The sequence below is a fragment of the Coloeus monedula genome, assembly GCF_965178545.1.
Source record: "Coloeus monedula genome assembly, chromosome: Z".
NCBI classification, from domain to species: domain Eukaryota; kingdom Metazoa; phylum Chordata; class Aves; order Passeriformes; family Corvidae; genus Coloeus; species Coloeus monedula.
This window is the reverse complement of record NC_138822.1, coordinates 64,671,256-64,693,827: the sequence shown is the minus strand read 5'-3', so window position 1 is coordinate 64,693,827 and position 22,572 is coordinate 64,671,256.

The window sequence follows — 22,572 nt, the reverse complement described above, 5'->3', positions numbered from 1 at the left end:
ATATGACAAATTATAGGAAGAAAAAGAGCTTTCACAGAAAGTTAACTTTTTGAGAAGTGAGGTTCTTTTGAATATGTTTTAAGATCACTGAAGTAAATGAGAAAAATTAATCTAATTTCGGACATGGTTGTAATTCAAAGCCTTCTTCCCACATTTTTGATGAAGTGTTGCAATCAGATAGGCAAGTAAACAAATCAAACAAATCAAAGTGGTTAATGACATAAGTCCAAGTAACTACTGACAGTAATACTAAAACTCTTTTACACTGGAAACCTTAATGGAAATAATCTCTTGTAAACACCAGATTTTTAATTACCTTGTGTTTTATGCAATTCCCATGGCAAAAGCTGGAGCATTATGTAGATTTTGGTTTAAGCATTTTTCTTTTAGAGGAGAAAAAAAATGAAGGAACTAAAACAGAAGCCCCTCCTGTCTGTTGGGGCTCTGAGTTTCTGTGTTTCGAAGTGCTTTTCCATAAAACCTGAATAGGCTCTAAAATAGCTTTTGTTATATTAATTTCCATCTACATTTTAGACTGTATATCAGCCAATTGAAGAACAGACATGGCCACATTGTCTTTTCTGCACACAGCATGGCAAGAATATCTGGCATTTTTCATGACTTACTGAAAAAATGCCTTAATAGTGGTTCAGGTTGATGTTCTAGAAAGTGATCACCTACTGCTTGACAAAACAGGTGACTGCCATAGATTGTGTTAGTCAAGATCAGGATTGCTGGATTACTTAATATGAAGAGAAGATTGTTTCTTCTTTAATGTGCAGTTACACAAGCATTCCCTGTTTCCCCACTGGCACACTGAGAGGCAGCAGGAATGGCCCTGGAGTCGGCCAGGCACTGGTGGCATTGAAATCTCAATATGCAAACAGAGCCTTTTCAAAATACTGTGCTCATCCTAGCCTATCATGGGAAATTGGAATAATTTGGGTTTAGTAGAAACACAGATAGAAGATAACAATATGAAGGGTGAGAGTCTGATTGGAAGAAGGTTGGTGGTATCTGATGCACAGAAAAATAAATATCAGTGTTGTTAAGATGCCAAAACTATGGAGCATTTAAAGTTGAAAAAAATTTTAGTCAAGGAGAAAGAAACACAGGCGGGATACGTCAGATTGCTGAGGGAAATTTAATCTTTGCATTCTGTAGAAAGACTTAACTAAGAGGGGGAAAGACACTCTGCAGAAGCAGTCTGCTTCACAGGAGATGCTTGCCCATTCCTGAGAAACAGAGACTAACAAATTGCTGGTGAGACAGACAGATTCACCAATGTTCTGAGTTTTCACACCTAGAGGGCATGAACTAAAGTGCAGAAGAGACCAAACGCCTCAGATCTAGTGTCACAATGCAGAGGATAATTGTAAATTTTTACAGAAATCCATGTGCAGAGATAATTGTCAGATCCTAATAATCTTGATTATTTTTCTGAAAGGTTTCTGAAAACCTTGAGACACTACCACAGCTGTACCCTCCTGCTCCAGTGCCACAGAGTCTGTCAGAGGCACCCTTCCTTACACATGCCCAAAGAATGTAAAAGTAGTGTGTATGCTTCTTGTAAGTAGTACACTAATTCATAAGATTCATTAGTTTCTGGAGAACACCTGAAAAGGAACAGAGGACTTTGGACTGCTTGTATTTCAGGAACTCCTTCAGCTCCTAACCAAGATTTTGATGTAGGTGTACTAGTTTGAAAACAAACCAGTGGGAGGCACCAAGTCAGAATAACAATTTAATGGAAATTAAAGAAAAGGAAAAAAAAGTAAAAGAAAACACTGGTTCAAACTGACAGAGTCAAGGTACAACCTGACACCCTGTTAGGCACGGTGGTGGTAGCAGTCTGGTAGAATGGTGGCTGCAGTCCTCTGAAGCAGTGATCCTGTAGTAAAAGAGTCTGCTCCTCCTCAGAAAGTCCAATGGTGGCTGTGTGGCTCCTGTCCTCTGGAAATCCAGTGGGAAGGGGTGTCTCTGGTGGTCAGAGTCCCAGATTATATCCACGATGGGATGCTTGGTTCCTCCCTCTGGGTGGAGCATCTCACAACGGGGTAATGAGTCATGAGGCAAAGTGTTGATTAGGCTCATTAACAGAAGATGGTCCGGAGGGAGTTATCTCTGAGTCATGGGCAGGACAATGATGGGCCATTAACAGAAAGATAGTCTGGGGGGAGGAGGCAAGGAAACACTGCCCCACCTGGTTTCAACAGCTCATGAGGATGGTGATAGAATACACTGCAACCCAGGACAGTAGGTATGGCTCAAATCATCATAAAAAGCATTTTTTAATGGACCTTCAGACCCTCAAAGTTCAATATGTTGGTATAGTTACAACATGTTTGGGTTTACAAGATGGGAAAAGAAAAATAAGTCACTGAGAAGAACATAGCTAAAGAGAAATATGAATGTTACTCTCCAGAGAGAGAGAAGTTCCACTCACCTTCCTGCAAATTAAACCATGAGCACTCTCAGACCTCTTAATGTGTTCAGCTACTTTATTTATTTGAGCTCTTGCTGGGATATATACCTAGTTTTAGAAACGAAATAAAAACAGACCAAGCTTTTCTACTTTGGAATTAGGAATACAATCCTAATTTTTACTGGTATCTTTCAGCTTCTCTCCTACTATCCAGGTGTCTGTGCTTTCTGTCCTTTAGTAACCTTAGACTATACATTGACATATTGAAACACTTTGTTTTGTGGCACTAATTATAAAACAGTATGCTCAATCAGAGAGGCTCTTTTCACAGCATTCTGAATAATCCCAAAGTTTGGGAATGAAGAATAATTCCAGCCATTAAATTGAAAAGATTTTTAATTTTGAGCTTTCAGTATCTGTGCAATAATAGGGCATTCTAAAAGTTGTAGATTATTCAAGAGGTGAAGGTCTGCATCTTCAAAGGAGCCATCAATAGAATTAGGTGCTGAACTCCTTTGAAGCTTCTTTCAAATATCCAGCTTAATTTTGTTTATTTCTGTGGAGTCAGTCTTCTGAGCAAAAGAGGAATATAAAATAAGGAGGACACATGCTTTTCGAAATATGTATTCACATCCTTAGACAATTTGGAAGGAGTTCAGAGAGTTTTATCATCTCTTTTATCCTAAGGTGCTACTTTTTCTCCATGGGAATTTTAATGGGTCACAGCTTAATGACCGTTTCCTGCTTCAACATTATAAAAAGAGGTTCAGAAATGTCAAGCTGTTGTCAAGAAAGACAAACCAAAGGAATGGAGGACAGTGATGCAAAATGTGGGGTCTATATGCCTGCATTTTTAATGTGTTCATGATAGAACATAGCTCGGAATATGGACTGGTGCTGGATAAAGAAATAAGCCAAGAAAATTGTTCAGGAGTTTTCTGGATTTCAGTAACATAGTAGGCAACTGAAAAATACTATAAAATATAAACACCAGAAACTGTGTCGCTCATTGCTGAAAGAGATTCTTCTACTACAAAAATCCATCCTTCCATTAGGGATCCATGAAAATTTTGGGTGCTATCCCTTAGGTATTCTACACTTCAAAATCTCAACTGTTTTTTTAAAATCATTTTATAGTATCAAAATGCATACCCTAACAGCATATTGAATGCTTTCTAGTAAGAAGCTTGTCCAAAATGGAGATTTTTCTGAAAACCAAAAAATTCCAGAACCCTCTGAGATGTACAGAAAAATACTGTACACACTGTAGCTGTGGATCCAGGCAATGTGAACTGCCAATATTAATTTATCTTGGTGCTCAACTTCTAATTGCAAAACAAGAAAAGGGTCTTAGAATCCAACAAAAAATGACTTAAATTTTTAACTTCTAGTGCAATTACAGTTAAACTAGTTACAATAGTAACTAGGTGCCGTTTTTCTTTACAAAAGGACAGCTCTTTGTTCAGCTACTTTTTATGCTAATTGAACAGACAAAATAGTTATTTTCCCAGACTCTGAAGCAGCATCAGAAGCTGATTTTACAGTAATGATACAGTACCAAAATTTTTCATTATTTACATACTTGTCTATACAGGAAGCTAGTTGAAAAGGGGGAAAAAAGTTATTTTGAAGTACTTGAGCAAAAGCCAACTCCAAATCCCATTTTATTTCTTAATGGAAGCAGTCAACAAGGTTTAATGGGCTTAAACAGCAGAACAGGTCAGTTGAGTAAGAACAGGAGGTAAAAGATCTTGTCCTGTTTAGAGAATTTTTCTGCCCTTAACAGTGGCCCAGAAAAACCTTCAGTGGCAGAAAAAACTATTTAATTAGGAAGCACAGTGAGCAACTGACTGTGTTTGAGTCTTCCCTCCCTTAAAATTGACACAGCTTAGAGACACCTTTATGCATCACATTAACAAAGAGCAGTATATAGTTTATTAAAATAAATACTCTCTGATGATGCTGAAAAAGTGAAAAGACAAGGATACTGAATGGCCACTATATTAAAATCTCTCCACATCAAAACAACATTGCTTGTTTTGAGTATCTGTATCTCATTCTGACTTACCTAGGCCTTAACCTCCTAGCTCCTCTTAGCCTAATTCTCACTCCTCTCACTGCACGTGGAATCCTGCCTTACTGCGACATTTTGATCTCACTGTCCCACCTCTGAAGGGATCTAGGCTCAACAACTCAACAACACATTCTGGATATATTCATAACACCCAGGAAGCCTTTCTCTCCTCAGGTATCCAGATAGCTGAAAACTGGGGACTGAGTAGCTACATTATTCACAAATTTGATAAGCTGTTCTGTGTTTTAATTGTTTCCATTAAACACACCTCCCAAATATCCATCACCAAAGAAATGCCCACTTAACCTTTTTCTTCCCCTGAATAAAATGCTAAAGATTTTTTTTCTATTTTCCTTTATACATCTAATTATATGTTTCTACTATGCAGAATGTCCTGGATAATGAAATTTAAATCAGATGTTTGCTAATTTGCAAAGTGGGCCTTCTTAGGATATCATGTACTAGAATCATTGAATTGGGTCATTGGATCATTGACTTCTCTTTCACAACCACATCTGAAAATGTTGGGAAGAAACTAAAAATACACATCACTGTATCTTTTCATTGAATTGGGTCATTGGATCATTGGCTTCTGTCTTTCACAACCACATCTGAAAATGTTGGGAAGAAACTAAAAATACACATCACTGTATGTTTTATTGCACAGTATTTTTAAATTGTCTCACAAGCTTTTTTTGTAACTCAGCAATTTACAAAAACAGACAATTTCTTCCAACTGGAAGCTTGCATGCCCCTTTATTACAGCTGAGAGACAAAAGGCAACAATGGTATAGGATTAGTAAGTGACCTGATCACCTTCTGCCAGGTGTGCTGTTACTTACACAAGTTAGTGTAAGTAACATGCAGTTACTTACACCGGTTGACAGCAAGTTCTTCAGCATTTTGCTTTTGTGCTACTCTCTGCTATCAGAAAGGGTGGGCGTGGAAAAATCTTCCCTCCCTAACAAACAATTAAATACACTCAAAACAGTGGCTTGTGGGAAATATTGGACATTAATCCCTTTAGTAGTGGAGAAGAGCAGGAGAAACAGGTAAATCTTTTTTTTTCCTTTTTCTTTCCCAGGAAAAACCCAGCATTTTTGCTTACAGTGGCAAATAAAAAATTATTTCAAACTTTACAATGTCCAGTGAAGGTACTAAGGAACCACATTTTGTTTCAATGTTCTGTTGGGCTACTCATGAGTGAAAGCTACTGTGTAGAGAGATGTGGAACTGCTGAAAGTGGTGGCATCAATGTGGCCAGGGAGCAGAGACTTATTGTGCTCAGTGCAGGAAGGGCAACACAGAAAATTACACAGGCAACTGAGAGCTTGGATTTGCCAAAATCTAGTAACCTTAGGAAGGTTCTTATGTGGCAACTTAATTAAGTTTGGTCTGACTAGTTCATTTTGCATTTTGTTTGTCAATGTTCCAATTCAGTTAACTACCTTGTAACTCTCTTAACTATAACAGGAAAATGATGGAAAGAGTGATTTAAATTTAGTATTTAGTTTGTGACTTAGTGTATTCAATACAATTAATAGTAAAGAAATTAATGAGTAAACTGAAAGAGTGAAAAGTTAAATACTATTGATGTATTATGCAACATGACAGAAAAATTGCTTTTCAGCTCCAAGTTCAGAAAAACACTTTCTTTTGAAGCTAACATATGTCATGAGAAAGATTCACCTGCTACACTAGGATATTAAAGAACCTTGATGATCTTTTTGAAGAAATATTTGCTATCCACATCCTTGATATGTAGCCACTGTGGGTGTTTAATGAATGTTTAGTTTTTCTGCAATGTTCTTTTGCAGAAGCAGTCTTTATTCAGAAAAAATTGTCAGATAGAAAGTGTGGAGTAAGGATACAACAAGCACAACAATGTAAGGATTTAAACATGATAGAAAATGCTGATTTTATGCCACCAACACTTTCAATATACCAAAAAAAGATATCTAAGAAGAAATAAATGACCAAAATATTTTCTCCCTAGACATACATCTAGGCAATCACAACTCTGGTTGTCAAGCAGCTGTGGCAAATAGAAAATAAAATATAAGATCAATGCTTCCACTTCTCAAACCCTAGGACTGACAATTACAGCAGGCTTCCTTTAGGGAGGTATACATATTCAGTGCTCTTTATCCTGTGTTGAAGTTAAAATGCCCTTTTTTTTCTATGAGATCAGGCAATGCTGTATGTGGAAAGACTGAAAGAAATAGTGACTGTTCATATGAAAGCCTTTACTCTGCCATCATGAGTACCTGTCTTCATCTTTGCTGTCAGGGAATGACTAAAAGGAAAAATCCTGCCATTCTTTTTGCCCCATGTATAGTGTGTCTCACTCCTAATCAAAAGTCATAGTCCTGCAAACCCTTCAGTAGGGATTTCACTGGAGATGTTTACAGACTTGCATCTAAAATCAGCGAGCAGGAACATCACCACTGCATATCACAGTTTGGATGTTTCAGTGATTCTTTCTATTGGACTGGTGTTTTTTCTGTTGAGAAGAATCAACTGTTGGTCCAGGATCACTCTACTGACCAAATAATTCTCCTGGCCAACAAGCAAGGTACAGAAAGAAGAAAAAAGGATTTTGGATGCAGCAAAAATTAGGGAACTATGCTTATTCAAAGTGCTTATGTTTCACTGGAGGATTATTGAAGGAAATATACTGCAGAATCATGAGCAAGGCAAAGACCACTAAAATGGATGTAGTCAAAGAGTGTTTTCTAGTTACATTTGTGTCTTGTCAAGTCACCCACCAGTGACTGGCGCTTGGAAATTATGTCTTGTCTTTTTACCTCAATTTTTTCACACACAGCACCTCAATGTTCAGATTTTTTTCACACACCAAAATCAGTGCAATACAAGCAGTGTTGGGCAAAGTTGTGTGGTGCACTTTAAGTGTCGGCTTTGAAAGTCAGGCAACCATAGTTTGGTCATTCCTACTAATGGAAGTCCCTGAGGGGTGTACACAGACAGCTTCTGGAGTGAATCACTTTCATCCTTGAAGAAACTGTTCCTCAGCAACAATATCCATTAAATTGTACAAACAGAATCTATTAAATTGCCTGCAATTTTGATTCATCCAGTCAAATAATTTGTCTGATCAGATGCACTGCCCTCAAACTCCTTTGGGTTATCACACTCCTGAAATGTGTGCTTTAAAAGCTAAGCAGTTCATCTCTTTGAAAAAAGGTGCTAAAACATTTTGGTACAGATGTTAGACTTAAAACCCCTACAGTTTACATCAGAGTTCTTTTCCTTATTGAAATGGGCACAACATTGGCCTTCACTCTAATTCTCCACTATCATGCGAGTACCGTATGCTAGTCTTCTGTGTAATTTACGTATCATTCTGGAAGTGTATTCTATGCACTCATGCTGATTCCTTCTGTGTGAAAAATAAGTGTGTGCTAAAAGGATGTACAATCGAAAAACAAAGGACAGGTTTTCTTCTCGACAAACAGAGTGAATTCAGTTACTTGTCACAAACTTTTGGTTTAAGTGTTAATTTAAAATGTGTTGAAAATAACTCAGTTTCCTGCTGTTTGTGTCTCTCTGGCCCATTATGTCTTCTCAGGCAGTCCTTGAATAAAATGGATTTTTGTACAGGCTAACAGTCCGAGTAAACATCTTCATTGTATTTGTAGTAATGAACAGGACCTACAACATTGCAAACTTTATTTAAATCCTGACTTTGATACAGAGACTAACATCTTTTGATCTAGCTGAACATTCCAAATGCATAATATATCGTATTTAGAATAGTGCACAGAATGTGCCTTTCTCTGCAATTCCAACTAAGAGTTGTTAAAATAATTTGCATTTTACCCATAAATAGTCTATAGTTATTTCATTTGAGACAGGTAAATTTATTAAAATGGCACATAAACTTACTAGTAACATTTGAAATTATTTTATTCTCAGATGTTTCAGATTGCTTTTTAGAGAACAGCAAAGCAGAAAGCTCTGCACACTGCATTTGTGGCATCCTTCCTGCAGGAGTGAAACAAGTCATCCTTTTGTCCTGCATTGTGTTTTTATGGAGTCACGCCGAAGATGAGGTGACATACCAGATCCAAAGAAGTTGGCTTAAGATATGATTTGCATTTCAATTAGTGACTTTCCACAAAGCACTGTGATGCTGACTGCAGTATGCAGCAGTTCACATTGGGAACACAGGATATTGCTATACTGCAAGTAGTTGTGGTTACAGCAATCATAAATAGGTTATGCAAAATGAGGGCATTGTATTATTTATACCTGAGCATTTCATGTTGCAATGTAAAAGCAGGAGCACAAACATCCCTACACTAAATCTTTTGTTTCCCAGAGATACTCAAGGAAGTATACTCATTATTAGATATGCAGGCTTGCTCTGTGGCTCTTTAAAGACGCACAAAAGTTCTGCTGTAGTATTTTATACCACTGAGGTAAATAAGGTTGTACATGTGTAACAATAGGTACTATGTGTCTTAAATGTCTTGTTTAATTTAGGAAAGCTAAAATTAATGCCTTGAATGCAAAGAGAGGTTTTGTTGTTTGCTAGAGTATTTGAACAGCCTCTATGATCTCTGGGTTTCGGTGATTTAGTATTTCCACATATTGTTTTTTTCATCTGGCTCCTGTCTTGGGGGAATATAGTCTCTATTTACAACTGTATGTTCCTGGAGTCTGCTAGCATCAAAGCAAGAGCCAGGTCAGAGCTCAAAACCTTATCTAGTCACTTCTCTCCATCCAAAATGGCACTGCAGACATGGCATTGAAAGAGAAGGTGCATAGCAAAATCTGAGGCAGGTAGCAATGAAGTAACCTGCAAGAATCTGCTTATTCCTAAGAGTTTTACCCCATCTGCAAACTCGGCTAGGGTAAAGTTGCACCTGTGTTCTCAGGTACAAGGCAGTACAGAACATCAAGTGTTAGAGAAACGATTTTAAATTTCTCCAACAATCATCTGGCAATTTCATGAAGCAAGGACCAAATTCATGTGACTTTCTGTAACCTTGGGATATATAGGAATTGCAACACCAAAGTGGGGAAATTTTCAGAAGAGGCCTATACAGTGATGAGGATATTTCAGCTTGTTTTGCTTCTCAGAAAGACAGTCCCATCATCTGTGGACTTGAGGAAGACCAATGTTCCCTGCTGACCCAGATGAGTTTCTGGGTTTGTTAAACCGCTTGTGGAAAGGAGGAAGACTACTAAGACTCATGATCTTAGCTTGCAATATAAATTAAACTTTAATATTATTAAAGCACAGTCAAGATTAAAAGTGAGACTTTTACAGACTTCTCATAGTATAAAGAGAGCCTACAATGATGAAATGCTAAATCATCAATCTTCTTCATAGTCTTAAATCATTCATTTTGCTGGTAAGGTGGCTTGAGAGAAAGGCCAGCATCTAGCAACAGTTTCATCTTGCTGCTGCCATTGCTTACCTTTTCTTTTACAAAGAAAAGAATTGCAATAACATGCTCCTTTCTAGGCACACAGAGGTAAACCTGAAAGCTACATTCAAATCTGTATGTAGACTAAAATCTCATTTCCTTGGAAAAATCTAAATTAGGCAGTCCCAGATATATATAGGACAGGGCCACAAAAGTATTTATCATTGCTAACACCTAGTACTGCTGCCACACAGTGATGTAATACAAAAACGTGTTACAGTGAGGTCACACTGCCCTAGAAGAGCACAGAACTAGCTTTTTGAGTAACCTCAGAATTCAATTAAAATGATGTAAAAATCAAATTCTAAATTAAACTACTAGTTTACATAGCCCAATAGTTCACAGACTTGTAAGTAATAAAATGCCTATCACCCACAATACTAACCCATTTTTATTAAATGCTAAGAGAATTTTTTACTTTGCCTCTGGTCACAACAATATTAGTCGTGACATAAAGTATAAAATGTGAATTTTTCTGGTTTTGAGTCTGGTAAAATTGTTGCTTGTCAAATAGCTATGCTGCTTGCAAGTTGGTTCAGACACACAAACTGATCCTACTTTGGCAATAAGCTGGAATTACTGCCTGCTTTTCTTAAAAATTAAAGTCTTTCAAACCAATATTTAAAAGTGAATTGGGCTTAGAAGTCAAAATACATATTGAGGGCATGAATCAGGAACATAGCACTTTTTGTCTCTCTGTGATGGCCTATTTATCAAGAGTTAGGTCATAATGCTTTTTGGTTTCATTTCAAAGCTCTTGTTAGCAAACACTAGCAAACACTCCAAATCCGCCTACCTTAAATTACATTAAATAATATTACTTACTGTTGGGGTTTTAGTTTAGTTTTAGTTTTTTTCCTGTTAAAGGAATTTTCTCCCATAGGCATGTTGCTAGGGGACAAATAGCTGTACTTAAGAAAGACAAAAAGGGGGGTGGGGGGGCCTGGCTACTCCTTTGTCTACACCTGGGTGTGGGGTCAGTTCACTCTGAGCGTCCGGAGAGAGAAGCTGCAGAGAAAGGAGCTGCGGTTTCCTCGTCTTGGCTGTTTTTTTCTTTTTCTGCTGGAAACAACACCGGGATCCCAAAGCCGTTTTCCCTGCCCTGCTGGAGGCCGAGCTGTGGCTGCCCTGCCCCACTGCTGCTTCGAGCTTTCGCTGCGTTGTAGCCGTGCTCTCCCTGCCTGCGTGGACCTCCGGGGGGTTCCCCTTTTGGATACATCTCGCCCGCCACCCGGGATTTGTGTTCGTCCCTGCCGCTCCAGCCTGCCGCTCCAGCCTGCCGTTCCAGCCTGCTGTTCCTGAGAGTCCGGGATCGGCTGCCCAGGGGTTTGTGAAGCCTTTGTCCCATCCCTTCCCGGGATCCCAGGCCGCCAGTGCCGCGTGCTCCCCGAGCTCGCTCCGGAGCGCCCCCTGCAGCCGCGGGGGAACCATCGCACCTGCCCTGCTCACCGGGAGCCGCCAGCGCCCCTGCCGGCTGCGAGCGGAACTGCACCCGAGGGGAAAGGGCCCGACAGCCGAGAAGGCTGGCACTGGGTTTGGGATTGTTTGCTGTTACTGCCATAGTTATTGCTGTTTGTTTGACTGGTTATACACATATAGATATATAATAGTAAAGAACTGTTATTCCTATTTCCCACATCTTTGCCTAAAGGCCCTTGATTTCAAAATATAATAACTCAGAGGGAAAGGGGTTATATCTGCCACTTCAAGGGGAGCTTCTGCCTTCCTTAGCAGACACCTGTCTTTCGAAACCAAGACACTTACTTATTTAAAAAGATATTATTATGATAGACTATTGGGTGACACATATTAGAGTGTTCTTAGCCAGGACTAACACAAGCATATTATACACATTCATATGCAATTTATTTCCTGATGCACTTTAGTACTGTAGTAAATCCATTTATTTTCAACACCCCTAGGTAGAACATCTTTAGTAAAATACCTAATGCACTTGACATTGTTGATACGGCTTTATAAGTTTTCTATAACCTGGTTAAGTAGAAGGCCTCTCTGTTGCTTTGTGCTGAGAGACTGCAATGAATCCAGAGGAATGTTTTAGCACTGATTTTATTTAGTGAGATATAGCTTGATCTCATATTGGCAGAAATTAATTTTGTAGATATTTATGTGGTACCCCATACGTGGAATTAAAAAACTGCAATAAACCTCTAAGCTGATTTGTATACCCTAACTAAATAGTTGATTTAATATCGCATTCACATACATTTGTGTTATGATCTGATTATTAGAGATGCCTCTGCCTGAATTGAGGTGCAACTGAGACCATATGCCAAAGTTAATAGAAAGTATTTTATTTAACAGTAAATGTGAGGGAGAGAGAAAGATAGGAAGAAGTAGAAAAGAGTGGAACTGGGGAAAGGGGGAGAGAAGGAGAGTAAGACAGAGATAAATAATCACTACCCCTATGGATCCAGCAGCATCCCATAGATCCTCTTCTTCTGGTCTTCTCTGTGGGTGGGGTCCCACCAAACACAGATTTCAATGGGTTAATATGCATTCAGGTATCTGTGGTACCTGCACTGGGGGGGAAGTTTTACACTGTCTTTTGTAACAGACTCTATTGAAGCACTGGATCACTTGCAGTCCTCTGGTACAGGGCCTCAGGAATGGCTCTGTGAGGGCATGCTGAGCCAGGGGAAAGCCCGGAGGGTCTGGCTGGCGCCTCACCGACAGCGACTCTCAGAGAGCGAGCTCCTCACCCGAGGGAGGTAGCCCCAAGCTAAGCTGCTTAGGCATGCAGGTGAAGGCAAAGAGGAAGGAGGGACTCTCCGTATGGATTCCATCAGCAGTTTTATTGCAGGTGAAGGATCCAGGGACAAAGAGCATATAACACAGGACAGTCCAGGGGCTTTATACTCAGAGGAATTGGGGCGGAGAAAAAAGGCAATAGCCAATAGGGAAGGGTGAGAGGGGAGGAGTCCATGTGGAATTAACCAATGGGAAACACCTGTAGAAAGGGTAACAGGGAGTAACTAATGGGGCACCGAGGAACACGGAACTTTCCAGAACTGATGCATATTCTAAAGGGATAAATATTTATGATCTTTTACATAAAACTGGGAGGGGAGAACAGAGACCAACCAACTTGTAATAAGCAAATTAAGGAACCTAAGGACTCTGGGAGCTCGCCATCACCATGCAGGTGATCTTAGACGTTGGTACTTGACTGCCAGGACTGAGATGTTGTTGTTCGCTTTGGGGTCATAGTGGCCACAGCCACTCGCACTACAACAGCTCTGGGGCACTTCAGGGCTCTCTGATGACTTACGACACCTTCTAGAACATGACAGATGCCTCTCATGCATATGTCCATTTGGATGTGACCTTCCAGGGAGAGGTGTGGGGGGCAGTTTCAGAGCTGAGCCAGTTTGTGTAAGGGAGGACTCTTGGCAGGGTCTATGCTTGTCTGGTTTGTAGCCTCAGGTGGTGGGCGTTCACCCCTTCTGTACCAGACATTCACCATCACACCCCCAAAACCTCTCCTGCTCCTCAGTTTGGGAGGAAGAGTGTAAAACCTGGCCTCAGCAAATGGGCCTTCGGGTTATGGCCTCCCCCTGCCTGACCCAGCCAGAGATGGTTTTCAGGACATCTGCTGGGTTTGGCTTTCTTGTGGACACATTGTTCTTCTCCAGCCTTGTTTACTCCTCCTTAGACCTGAGATAATTGGCAATAGTGTCACCTTTATCTTATATTGTGTTCAGGAGGCATATTTGAGGGGGCCTTTGGTGGTTGCAGACAAGCTGTTGCTTCTTTGCACCGTTTGCTACAATGGGGAAAGTCTTATGGTGATTTTTACAATGCTTGAGCCAATAACAATTTCAGACTCTCACAGTTTGATAAAAATAGTAATTATTAATATATTTGAGAAGAGATTGGTATTTACCTATGTATGATTTCTTTCTGTATCAAGCACCATAAAAACATTTTCAAAAGCATTCACTAATTTTCTTTACTGTTATGATAGTGAGGAATAATGAACTGCTGCTGACGCTTTTAAAAACTTACACTTTTTTTATGGTGCAAACTTGACCAAAGTATGAAAAGACAACATGAACACTCATAGAGATTAATTTCTAGTTCTGAACTATTCATAGTAGTATGATTAACTCTGAGATGTTGCTCTAATACGGTCTGTTTTAAGTTTGTTCTTGCTATCACAGTGATGACAGGTACTAGACTAATCTCTAGACCAATTTCTGAGTCTATTTTGAAGGTAAAGTAGAGAAGAAGAACTTAATCAGCAGAAATACCTGATTGTGCTTCACTCTCTCTCTTTCTGCATACTTCTACATGTAAGGGTGTGGATAGTGGCTAATAAAGTCAAAAAGCTCAGAGGATGGGGTAAGGAGTTGTGATGGAGTGCCAGATTGTTCAGCACTTTAGCAGCTCTTCTCAGGAACAAACTTCTGACAACTCGTATTCTTATCCTTACTCACAATTTGCCTGCTGTTTTTTATTTTTCTCAGTGTTCTTGTTCCTCCAAATCTGGCAACATCAAATATTTGGTTTGCAGCTGACTATTTTTCTCTTTGTCAACCTTTACTCCACGCTATTTGTTCACCCACTCCTACTAAAAAAGTATAGTCTGAGTGTAGCATGATGCATTTTTAATTAACTCAATGCAGCTCTGTTTTACATGTGGACATGTAAAAGTCATGTATTTCTCTAGAGCTCACATCACAAATGTACTAGTTTTAATTTGTCTTCTTTGAGACACACCCTTTCTGAGCAATTTCTATACAAATATACTGAAATTATTATTGTATTTGAAATTATTATTAATTATTAAGTTGTGTTAATGCCTTGCATTAAACTCATGTGGAATTTAAAACAAATATGAATGGGCAAGGTACAAATTTAAGTTGAAACAAAATAAAATAAAATATGTATCTCCCCTTTTTCTGAGGATTAAAACTTCAAAGTTTTGACAAGTTTTGACATTTATTAAAGCCAGATAATGTTCTTATTCTGGAATATAAATTCATTTATACTTGGTAAAGAGAAACTTCTCAATGTTCATTTGTAGTCTATAGTAGAAGGTAGATTAGTTACAGGCATATCCATTTTAGCACAGGTCTTCTTTGCATTTCTAGACTTTCCAGATTCCTTAACAAGGAAGATAAGGTTCATAAATTACTTTTATCAAGAGGAACAAAACAGCTGCCTGTCAAGTTGCTCCATCTTGAATGTTGGTGGGATCAATCTGTGAGAGTTTTGTTATCAGGTGCATGAGGATGGTAAAATAATATGTTTACACAGAGGAGGCAAACTAAGATTACACAAAAATCCTCACTTCTTTCATTTTCCAGATTCTAAGCACTTAAATTTGCAATACTGTGTTCTCTTTAACATGTTTTGTGTTTCACTTCCTGTTTCTTTTTTAAAAAGAAAGCTGAAAAAATGCTACAAATTTAATGCAAATTTTATGCTCATATTGAAAGCCATCTGTTATCTGTAGATGCCTGCCAGCTGAGTTACTACCATAACTGAAGTCAATGGTAGGTTATTCTCTACCACTTAAAAAGTGAGCACTTTCCTCTCAGATTTTCACTGAAGGGACCTGGGATTCCTGTCTTGTCCTGTTCCTACTCTTGTCCTCAGCCTGTTCTTTTTAATCTGATTCTGGTCTTTTTAATGCCTTGTTCCTTTTCGCATTGCTTACCTCAATTCCTTTTTTTCAGTATTCTACTACCCTCCCTGACCTTGGCGACAGCCCTATAGCAAGTCACCCTACTTCTCCTGCCTGGCTCTTGGGAACATTGATTAGCTGTGGGCCAGCAGTGTTATGCTTATGGCTGGAGTAGATGGTCTTAAGGGTCTTCTCCAACCTAACTGATTCAGGGATTCTAGTCTGTGATTCTTCCCACGTCAGCTCCCAGCTGGGCCACCTCCAGTATCCCAACTCCTGTTTGCAGTGTCATTGATCTCTTATTGGCCAGCCACTAGTATTTCAACAGAAAAGGGATCTCCTCTTCATCAGTGCTTGATGGCATAGTTTTCCCCGAGTAAAAGACTGTACTACAGCCGATAAAGTCCTATTTGAACACAAAAAGCATTGAGATTTTTTTCCCAAATTATACACAGTTTAAAGAAGTCTTTCAGAAGGTATTTTGGGCAGACTTACTAAACAAAGGTGGTACCTGGGGTACATACTGTGAGTTATCTGGACACTGTGTTGCTCCAGTGTCACCACACAACTGTAGATTAGTTTCTGTTTAAATGAGGCATTAGTGCCTTTTCTATTCATGCAGCAATGTAAAGCTAAGAGAACTGATGGATCTTAGCTGTACATTCATCTGGATACAGATAAATAATATTATGTATCTGTTAAGATAAGGTCTGTATTAATAATGACTGACCTAGGAGCAAGGTCAGGATGTTTTTACGGGTTATGTATGCTTTATAAGGACAGTTGCTTTCCCAGAAACTTGTATGCAGCTTCAATGATGAAACACAAAGCAAACTGTGGCAAAATGTCATGTCAATGAACACTTGTAATATAAGCTGTCAGACTTTACTGACCAGAATTTACTCTTCACAAAGCTGTATACCTCAGGCAAATGAGTATGTATCTCAGTGGTCGGACCACATAAAGTTTGGTGTACTAAATCATACTTGGCCTCAGTGGGGCTGCTCATATTCTCAAAAGAGAAACTAAACCTGCTTTTCACTTCCAGGATTTTTTGTTTAGTGACATTTCCAAAACAGGCCACACTGGGACAGGTAGGAAAATCATCTGACACTTATGAATGAGTGGTGGTGTCCCTCAGAGACCTCTGAAATAAAGAAAGTGACTCCAAGTAAATGCATGTGTATATGTGTGTATTTTTAAACTTACCTATTAGATAATTTTTAAACTTATCTATTAGATAAATTTTAAACTGTGGAAATACTTGTAGTTATCAAGGTTATGAATCTTTGGATTGCATGTACCAATGGTGTTTTACATAGTACTTTAATCTTTAATTAACATAAGTGCATTCATAATCAAATAAAAACCCCCATGTAATTAATCATCCTAACTCCTCTGGTGTGTTTATGTTCTGAACTGAATTTTGTCTTTTTTTTCTCACCCCTATAATTTCTAGTCTCTCTTCCATGCAACAGCTGCACATATACAAATTTTCATTAATAACAGCCCTAATGCTGAGGAAACAAAAATACAGCTGAATAACTAAAACAAATAGTACTTTTACATAAAGCAGGGCAGTGCTTATTGTAATTATCGGGTCATTTCTTTACTGCTTGATGAAGAGAGTGCTTACTAGGCATTTGTGCAAATGCTTACTGATCATTAATGTTTTATCTTTTAGCTGCCACCATTACCCTTCTCAACATTCACTTAAAAAAAATGAGCTCACATAATTCAGCATCACAAAGTCCAAATAACAAATACGTTTTCAAACAATAGAAGTGCTAAGGACTTTCAGCTCAATAATTGAGAAAATATGTACAAATAATGTACTTTTTTCTGTATATATACATTTGTGTGGGTGTACGTGCAGGGGTTCTTTTTCATTTTGAAAAAAAATTTAGCCAGCTACATATTCCCTTAAAAAAACTATTTTGTTCAGAAAAAATCTTTGAGAACCAAATACTTCTCTCATATTAGTTGTAGATTTTGCTAGGCAAAAATTAAGTTTAGTCTTATTGTTGCATCTGCCTTTAGCACAGAACTAGAAAGGCTACATATCATATTTATTATATAAAACATAAGGTATAAATCATAAAGATTAAGTATGTCTCCTGTCCTTGCATTTAATATATCAGCATGTAGTGGAGAGCCGTCCACCCTACGTTGCTGTCCTCTGGGGATGGATACTGGCCAATATCTGCAGCAGGCTGGGAGCTCTGACCTGCCCTGGGGCCCAGACACCCAACCCACAGCAGAGTGGATCCCCTCAGACTCTGGGCAAGGCAAGTGGAATCTGGGACTTTTCTATGTGGGAAATAGTCAGATGTTGCTAGGCTTGAATTTCAATTTATATTAATAGGAAAACATCTCATTAAATGTCACCAAAGCTTGGAAGCATATATTTTTAACACTGGTGTTAGCAAGCCTATAAGAAAATGTTTTGTTAAACCATTTTTATCTATTTCGAGGCTTTTTTCTATATTTGAAGATACAAAAAATTTGCACAGCCAGTAAGCAGACATCTGTTATCAGAAGGTGTTCAGTTAATTCAAAAGGTCAGCTTCCTTTCATTTTAGGTGGTCATGCTACTTTCACTTCCTTCTGAGGGGCAACAAGAGACTGGGAAACTCTTATTCATGAAAGTTCAAATATTGCCCATTCAGCACATCGTGCTATACTGAAGGGGCAGATAGCAAACGGGCAACCTGGACTGCAGCTAATTTTGCTTCTTTGCTTCTTTGCCACTCCTTGTCCTGTACAGAGCCTCTGTTTCCAAGTTCCTGGCTGTTCTTCACTCAGGCTGACCCAGAAATGAACAGGTCACACTCCTGTCTCTTGCGGGTGGCACTGTCTCCTTCCTGGGCACGGGTCTGGAGGGCACACAGAATGGTCAGTTTAGCAAGGACAGTCATAATGGAAGGCACAGCTGGGAAAGCCTGTTTGCCTGCTGGATTGTGTTCTTTCTCCTTGTGCATTCTCTTCCCTCTGCCATTGTCTAACTCCCTCCACAGCCCCAAATTTCCTCCTCTTTCTCAGCCATAGAACAGTAATGATGCTGTTGAGTCAAAACAGTTCTACTAATCAGAGTAACTGCTAATATTTTAATTTAGTAGCAAATTTTTAAATCCTTGGTTGGTGATGACTGAACTACCTGTTACTAAATTCTGATAAGTAAAAGCAGCATAAGTCATTATAATATTTATTCCTTTAGACATGAGAGTTTATTTCAGAGGTACTGTGAGGCGATTTGAAAGCAATATGAACTGCTTTAAAGCTTATTAGATCTAGAGCAGATTTAAATAGCTTTATTAACACAGGAAGTCAGGATTAAACACTGAATTCCTTACCTGCAACTTTAAAATCTGTAGGAAGAGGTCAGAATGATTCATTTTTGAAACACATTTGAGTCTAGTTACACAGTGTTGGATGTTGAAACACCTTTAAAATTTTGGGTTTCTGCTTTGTGTCAGATATTTTAATTATTGTGAGAACATTCTCAAAGTTAAGCCACAGAAAAGTAAGATCAAGGAATACATGTAAGTAAAAGTTAGTTCATGATCTAGAGTCATGAATTTGCTGTTTAAATTCCTCAAATAAAATTCGACCATATTTCAGACCACTAACTTCACCCTTTCAATTTCAATCCTCATTTATTTCAAATTGCTATCTGTCCTATCTCCCCAACCTACATAAAAATTCTGCTTGTTTTTAATTAGAGTGTCTTGAAAAGTCAGGTAAAAATTGTAGAGATTTTCTGAGAATTGGGACTGTTTTGCCCTGAGTATGCTGAATACCTTCCAGAGTTTGTACAAGCTTGTCAACTGAAACAAGAAGTTATTAGTTGATATCAACTAGTACTGGTGAGGCATCAAGTCCAACTATACATAGTCTCATACAGTGGATGGTCAGAAAATCGTGCAGTGGGTGAGGAAGAAAGCATGGCTCACTCTTACTCAGCTCGTATCTGTGCATGCCTGCCTGTGCGCACAATTTTGTGTACAAGCACTGTTTTAAATAGTTGTGAATATTAAATATTGCTGTCTGAGCCTATACAACTGACTTTCAGCTCTCTACCACATCTATTAAAAATACTTGACTACAGAAAGAATTTGCAAGTAAACACATGGTAGAAGATTTGAGTTTGACAACATATGTCAAGGTACAAAATTAGACTTAATTTTAGTTTCCTGGAGACCCTACCTTTGTAAATGGTTTGAATGTGAGTGGTTTGAACCAATGTAACAATGGTTTCTTCCCAATGTACAGAGGTGAGATCCTGCTGAAGCAAGATGCACTTCTGAAGCAAGATTTCTACTTCTTCCCTATATTCACCAAAACTATTGTACTGCTCACGTGTACTTGCACAATTTTCCGGGGATTTACAACTGTGCTGTTAAATTAAACCAAGTTCTAGTTCATGACCTTGCCAGCACCAGCCTTTTCATCACAGAGAATTCCAAAGATTTTTATGTCACAAGCACATGAACACAGCTGAATTCCTTACAGATGAGGCACTCCTACTTGCAACTCACAGCTCAGCAAGGTCGAGGTTAAGGGAATATGTTCTTCAGGTTTTTTTTTTTTTCTTTTCAAATCTTGGACTATGTTTAAATCTTTATTCTGGAAATAAGAAAGCACTCTCCAGTCTTAATTGTGGTTTTCCAGTAAGTTGTCAGGTCCTAAAACAGTAGTTCACTGAAAACTAAAACAGGTGACGGTGATAATTAAATTTAAATAACAGAACAGCAAGTGACTTTGTACAATCTGGATTATTTGGTTTGATATACAATGACAAAAAAATATAATTTTGTATTTTCAGAATTCTCTCAGGATGCTGAAAAAATCTGGGATATTTTTGTGGTTTTTCTGTGCTCTGGGGTGCAGTTTAATTGTTAGAGAGACACACAGTACTTTTCCAACTAATAGAGAATTTAGAGTTAGTTTAAAAAAAGGGTTGGTTTTAGAGGGTTTGCTTTGTTATAGAAAAATAAAAAAGGAAATAATTGTGCACTAGACCTTGTGTTCCTCACTGTTCTCTGTAATACTGAGTGGCTTTTGTCCGATTTTAATTTAGTAATTACTACTGATTATTTTCATACAGATTTGTTAATGCTGAGTTATTTAATAGTTATTTAACACCAAGCTTTTGAATTCTAATACACTGAAAAAGTGTATAAATGGCCACGCTTCTGCAGGATCAAACACATTTTAAGCCAGCTAAAAAGTATAGCTTTATTTAATTGAAACTTCAGGTTGTGACTCTGAAGTATAATTTCTCTTTTCACTTCAGAACTGCTTGCCATTTATAATGTGCAATTCTGTGCCTCAGTTATGAAGTATTTTTGTCTAAATAAATGGCTACAAAACTTATTTGAAGCTGGTTCCCATAGAAACAATTGAGGGGGAATAATGGTTTTACCACAAAAGTCTTTTATTTTTGTTTAAGAGAAACTATCAACTCTACTGACTGCCACCTGATTTCTGCACAATGAAATTTTAGAGTTTTTTCTGAAAAAAAATGAATTCACAGCTAGAGTATTCTCTCCTCCCCAGCAGGTTTGGTGTACATCCTAAGGATGTATTCTAATTCTTAGTCTGGATGAATTAACCTATGGCCTCAAAGTTTTCACGTTGTGTAAAACTCCTTCTGAGCTCAAATGCATTTTTTTCATTTGTCCTACTATTGATCTTGGTATCTGTGAGTGTCAGAGCATAGGTTATCTTCTCTGACGTAACAGGAAAACTCCTCCTAACACAGGGAAGGCACAATTTTTTAATGCCTACTGTGAACTGATTATGCAGGGCTGGATACGCAAGCCTGGCTCCAAGAGGTGTCTCAGTAGCACGAAGTTGACACCTGCAGATACAAGGTGCAGGTCTTTGCATTCACAGTAAGGCTTCCTCAAAACCAGCTCTACAGAACTACTAGATTAAAGTGAGAAGCCCTGTGTCTACAAGAGAGCTGAAGAAATCAGGCTTTCAAAGATTATAAACTGTTCAATAATGAATAGTCAGTGTTTGTGTTCCAGAATATGCAGACATCCATTTTCATCACTGATGACAACCATCAAGAAAGAACATATCCTGCTATGGTGGTCTAGGAACTGCACTATTCTGTCGTGGATTTACAGCAGAATTCTTTCTAAAAACTGTATTTGCCCTTCTATGTGCCTGTTCAAATGCTGTGTTCAAGAGAGGAATTTGATACTGCCTCTGTTGATACTAAATCAAAACCTCATTTGGCATCAGCTGCTTCAGATTAAATAAATTTGATTTGGAATCATTAAATTAATTTGAAAAGGCATATGCATTAATAGGAACAGGAGACTCTGAATGTGATGCAACAAGTCTTCCTGTGGGCACAAAGAAAGAGGAGCAGGAAAGTGTGCTCACTGAAGTGGCTCCCAGCTGAGCACTGCACCAAGCAGTAGCATCCACTCAGCTTCTGAAATGTGAAGGGGCTCTATTAACTCTCCCATTTTTTGTTTTTCTCTTTTTGCTGTTCCATGAGTTCTTTTACACAGAGTTTGAATTAAAATGCAGGAGATCGAGAATTCATGTTCGGACTTAGTTGTTTATTATATCTTACCTATAATACAGCTGCATGGGATGTGCCTCCAAGGTAACAGGGTGGGAAATGGCCCTGAGTTCTAACTTCCAAGGCTTTTTAAAGTCTAAATTAACCAATTATGAAATACCAAGTAATATGTTTTTACTTAATCCAATAACTATCTGTTCATGACCCGCAGTGTGGGTTTTTTGAACCAATACCATAACCCCTAGATTTGTGAAGAAGAAGGAGAAAGAAGAAAGGAAGAAGAAGATCCACACCCAAATTCCTCCATATTGTAACCTATTGTCATGGGTTAGCAAGCATAGTTCCGGAAGTGATGTTCTTGCAAAGGGGTGCTTACAGCTTCCTCTGTGACCTAATAGAACCTATCAGCTGGCCAGTTTG